Raw genomic sequence first — 4,828 nt, 5'->3', positions numbered from 1 at the left:
TATTCTCATCAGATTTGCTCTAAATGCTTTGGTTTCAGAGATATGAGCCAAAAACTGCATTTTACCCTATGTACTATTTTTAAGCCATGTCGGCCATCTTGGTTCGCGGGCGGGGTTATCGGACACATTTTTTAAACTAGATACCCTAATGATGATTGTGGACAAGTTTGGTTAAATTTGTCTAAGTTGTTTCAGAGGAGAAGATTTTTGTAAAAAATTACAAAAATTTACGAAAAATGGTTAAAAATTGACTATAAAGGGCAATAACTCCTTAAGGGCATCCGATACAGTTTCAAGGGAGTTAACTCTTTGCGCGACGTTAAGCGTTCGAATTCCCGCAAAACGTCACTTTCTGCGGGACGTTATGCGTGTAATTTTCCCTAATTAGAACGATATATTGTACAATCGATGCACCAATTTATGTTTCTCATGCATGCTAACTTCTACACCATTAAGATTAGTGCATTTGATTCTAACAGGATAAAAGTTTAATAAAATTATTAGAAATTAAACACATTCCCAGGTAGCACAAACACATTTTATTGATATTTTTAAAATATATTGCAAAATGTCACAAAAATATCATTCAGAAATATTGTTTTGACGGGAAATGTATGGCTGTACTAATGTGAATAGCATATTTTCAGCTGATGTTTGTTCTGAATGTTTAAAGAGCATTTTTTTTAAATATTTTGATTTTATATTTAAATAACATAATTTTGATATCATTCAGTGTCAATTGAAAATATCCAGACAACATATATATCAAACGTTATCCAAAAATATCCTTTTCATGTCTAAAATATGTTTTATGGATGTCTACCAAATGTTTTTAAAATATCAGAGGCAAGTTTAGGTAGAAATATCTCTTGAAAATGTAAATTAAATATTTCAACAATGTTTTATGGATGTCTTCCCAATATTCTTAAAACATCTTGGTTAAATGTTTGTAAAAAACATTATATAAATATTCAAAAAACGTTTTATGTTCAGGCCAACTCTCAGCTTGCAAATATATCGTGCATATTTAGACTAACATTTATCAGCTCTCCTCCAGGGCACCTGTTTCTTGTTCTATCATTATATGTAGTGTAATGTAGACTGTTTATTTTTTTATTTTGTTTTGCAAGGCGATTGTTTTTCTCCGACTTGTGGAAATTTGAATTTTTGTTTGATATTTTTCAAACTCTTTCAAACAATTAAGAGCAGTCAAAGCATGACATTGTATACTGCCAACACAAAAGCATTGATAGAATAGCTTATTCATATGACAGGACGACTGTCAATGAATATTGAATTTTCCTGAATAGCATTTTAACATTTTATTAATTATTCTGTATCTTCTACTGCGAGCCTCCTCTTCTTGTTAGCCTTCTGAAGAAGAAATAATACATAAATGTTTAAACTCAATTGAGATTTAAGCTTTTAAGCCGATATCAAGTCAAACATTATGAAAACAATTGTATTATAATAATTAGATTACAGGTATGCCGTTATTTTGATTATGATATAGATTCAGGAAACAGAACTATGTCAAAAAACGTTCTAACTAAATAACTAAATAAAGAATTCAAGTGAAAAATACAAAGTCAAATCTAAATCAAAGTGACACTTAGCATTGACAGTAATATTAAACATTGTATGCATATATATCTGCGAATTTCAAATCCGATGTAGTATAAAGGATGGCTATTATGTTACTTACTTAAAGTAATTCATTCTGGGCTATCAAATGGTAGAATGCATTTTGTCCCATCTCCATTTCCATGCATTTTGAAGCCAGAATATTTTCAATGACTATTAAAATTCCTTTTGCACTCTGCTTTAATTTGTCTTCTGTAGTTCTCAAATACCAGATCTATAAATTTATATGAGAATGTAAAATTGTATATTAAAAAGAAACTCTACTTCAAGTAATTCATACACGAATCTGTCTGCAAATTTGTATAAGACTTTTTCCGTATGATATTTTTTTCACATTTTACCCCCTTTTTTCACATATACATGCCATTTCATTTTGTTTAAAATATATCTTTTTCACTTTTCCATGATATCCTAATGTTTAATTATAACACTGCATACATATAATTTAAAGAAGTAGCGTCTTCAACTTTTTGTGATATTTACTCCTACAAACTATTCAAATACAGATTTTGTTTTGCCAAAGTTTTGCCGAGGACAAAAAAGCAAGATTCAGTCGAGTCCGTATATCAATTACGATTTTTTTAAATTACAACTTACATGTTTCTTTCTCTTTGAACTGTGATTTTCTCTTTTAGTTTTCTTTGTTTTCACTGCTTTCGGAAGTTACAAATAGACGACAGGAAATAACCTCAAAAATGACCATCCCATTACATTTAGATTTTCTATAATCTTAATTACCATAGCAACTATCTTTGAAATGTGTCCAACATCTGGTTAACCTTATCAGAATGTGTTTGATTAACAGAATGGTTGTATCAAATATCACTCTGTATATATTTGTTTATTATGTTTCATCAATTAAAGTTGAACGAAAAAAGTTATAATAATACACGATTGAGTTGTTCCTCAAAGGTTAAAATTATCAAGGAGATTATCTCATATAACCTCTTTGGAATTATTAAAGCTCTTCTATAAAAATGAGGAGTCATTCATGTTAATGTGATATCTAAAAAATATTTCTTTTTCATATCAAACACTTGCTTCACTCAAATATTACTAACAAACATTTGACAAACATTTCTGTCATACATCTTACAAATATCTAGAAGACATATTATGTTAAAATGTTTATGAAAGGGTCTCCAACTAATATTTTTTAAATAAAATCGAAAAAATATTTTGTTAAGACGTTATTTAAATATTCATTAGATATTACCAGCTTATATTTTTAATTAGGACAAGAAAATTATTTAAATGTTACATCAAAAAGATATTTTATTATACATCAAACCTATGCTTAACGCAAATATTAATCAAAAATGTTTTATAAACATTTCTTTTACACATCTTACAAATATATATTATAATTATAATATAAAAATGTCCATCAGATATTGTTTTAATATTGCAAAGTAATATTTCTTCGACATGAAACTGTTCTCATTTATAAAACTGTCTTTTAAACGTTTAAAAAACATCAGCAAAAAATATTTATTTATTTATTATAAAAAAATATTTACAAAACATGTTTTTATATTTGCAATCAAACATTGGGATGAAACGTTATTAGTAAAATATCATTCACACCTAATTTCTGATGTAAACAAAATGTCTTTAAAATATTTTTGTGAAAATATTTCTGATAAACATATATACAACCAGTCAATAATATCATGAAAATATTTTGTGTTAGCTGGGTTACTGTTTCTGTTGTTCCTCATTTTGAAGTTTCTGTGAGATCTTCAACAAAATATCGTATAGACGTCGCGTACGGTGTTGGTGTTAGTTTTGGTAACGTTAATTTGACGTTATTTTTCATGCATTGTACAAATAACGGATCATAGCGTCGTAAAAATTTCATTTCGTGCAGCTCACCACATAATTTGTATGAGCTGTTTGCTTGACTTGCTACGTATAGAACCGAAAAGCAAAAGCAGCACATATTTCTTAAAGTGCAGATAAATTATATTTATTAATACAGTATCACCTTGGAGCAAAGATATTTTCTCTTTCTTTTGATTGTAACAGGATATTTTTATTTTTTTTAAACCACTGTCTTTACTGCTGCTTTCTTGTATCCGCTTTTGATAGTTTCTGGATAAAAATGTTATTAGTTGAAGCGTTTATTTCATTACCTGTATTTAAGGTTGAGTATGACTATTGTTGAAAGCAAATTCAAAATTTACAACAACAAACATAATTTAATCTGATTTCTTGCCCGGCGCGGGACGTTTGCGCTTTTTCATACCACATTTGCGCTTTTTTTAATGGACATTTGGCCTTCAATTCATATAGGACATTTGCGCTTTTTAAATGTGGACATTTGCGCTTTTTGTATAGGACATTTGCGCTTTTACAAAAGTTTCTTTATGGTTAAAAGTTAAATAGTCTTTCCATATCACATTCGTGTTTGAACAATTTTGCTCTTGTAAGTTGTCCTGACTGGTATTTCGCCCTCATTTCAAATATATATTCTTGTCTCTATTTCTCAATTCTTGACTGAGACGCCTGTTCATTAATATATCGAATTTTAATGTTATAAACTGTTGTACAATGATAAGAAACCATTGTGACATAGACATTTTTTACCGTACCTGTCTCTATAATCTTATACTTTTATGTTTAAGACTGTGTCAATGTTAACTAGCTAACGACAAATACAAGTTGAATTTATTTACGTATCTCATTAAAATGTAGACGATTAAGTCCCAGGTTAGGGGGAGGGTTTGGATCCCGCTAACAAGTTTAACCCCGCCACATTCTGTATGTATGTGCCTGTCCAAAGTCAGGAGCGTGTAACTCAGTGGTTGTCGTTTGTTTATGTGTTACATATTTGTTTTTTGTACATAAATTAGGCCGTTAGTTTTCTCGTTTGAATTGTTTTACATTGTCATTTCGTGGCCTTTTATAGCTGACTATGCGGTATGGGCTTTGTTCATTGTTGAAGGCCGTACGGTGACCTATAGTTGTTAATTTCTGTGTCATTTGGTCTGTTGTGAATCGTACCACGTCTTCTTTTTTATATTAAAGTTAAAAAGCGTAAATGTCTGGTCAATTTACTACAGGTGTATCAAAATTTAAAGCGTAAATGTCAATAGTGTTTGAAGCGCAAATTCCTATCGTGTTATGTGTGAAAAAGCGCAAACATCCTGTGCCCAATTTGCCAACTGCGTATACAAAAGGA

General features: G+C 29.7%; 1 long non-coding RNA gene across 1 annotated transcript; it reads right to left on the bottom strand.

Annotated features, from left to right (window-relative positions):
• Positions 1–1,309: 1,309 nt before the first annotated feature.
• On the bottom strand, positions 1,310–2,768 carry LOC127724417 (uncharacterized). The gene is made up of 3 exons (XR_007992494.1): positions 2,242–2,768; positions 1,706–1,858; positions 1,310–1,374 (listed from the first exon to the last, which is right to left on the bottom strand). It is a non-coding gene; the product is annotated as an uncharacterized LOC127724417 (long non-coding RNA).
• Positions 2,769–4,828: the final 2,060 nt, after the last annotated feature.

The sequence above is a fragment of the Mytilus californianus genome, unplaced genomic scaffold (genome assembly GCF_021869535.1).
Source record: "Mytilus californianus isolate M0D057914Y unplaced genomic scaffold, xbMytCali1.0.p SCAF_14, whole genome shotgun sequence".
NCBI classification, from domain to species: domain Eukaryota; kingdom Metazoa; phylum Mollusca; class Bivalvia; order Mytilida; family Mytilidae; genus Mytilus; species Mytilus californianus.
This window is presented reverse-complemented; position numbering and strand designations above follow the sequence as displayed.